Source organism: Morone saxatilis, unplaced genomic scaffold, assembly GCF_004916995.1.
Source record: "Morone saxatilis isolate NCDOM2014 unplaced genomic scaffold, NCSU_SB_2.0 Contig12, whole genome shotgun sequence".
NCBI classification, from domain to species: Eukaryota; Metazoa; Chordata; class Actinopteri; family Moronidae; genus Morone; species Morone saxatilis.
In genome coordinates this window covers 7,108,875-7,109,222 of record NW_023339674.1, presented here as the reverse complement: position 1 = coordinate 7,109,222, position 348 = coordinate 7,108,875, and the positions used below count along the sequence as shown (strand labels likewise).

The window sequence follows — 348 nt, the reverse complement described above, 5'->3', positions numbered from 1 at the left end:
GTTCCTTTAGTTTTAAGGCCATTGTCTCTCGCAAACCACCAAGCTTTTTTTTGTTTTTGCTTCAGTATGCCTTGGTCTACAAGCATTTGTTTTGTTTATTGCTTCCTTATGCGTTAGAGCGGAAACTGGCAATCACACTGTATGCTCCTTTGTTAAGAGCTGTTAAATCTTTCTAACCACCAGAATATCATGCTGCCCACAAAATAGTGATGGTAAGGCACCAGTGAAAGGTTACAAGAGGGAAAGAGACAGAGAGCAGACAATGTTTTATTTTGTTATATTATGTTTGTACAGTACATTATATTTTTGGATGATATGTGTAGATGTGTTTGTAAACTCATTTGTGAA

General features: G+C 36.5%; 1 protein-coding gene across 1 annotated transcript in view; it reads right to left on the bottom strand.

The window, feature by feature from the left end:
• Positions 1 to 348, bottom strand: part of ak4 (adenylate kinase 4) — a 6,197-nt gene that overhangs the window by 3,537 nt on the left and 2,312 nt on the right. The window lies entirely within an intron of this gene.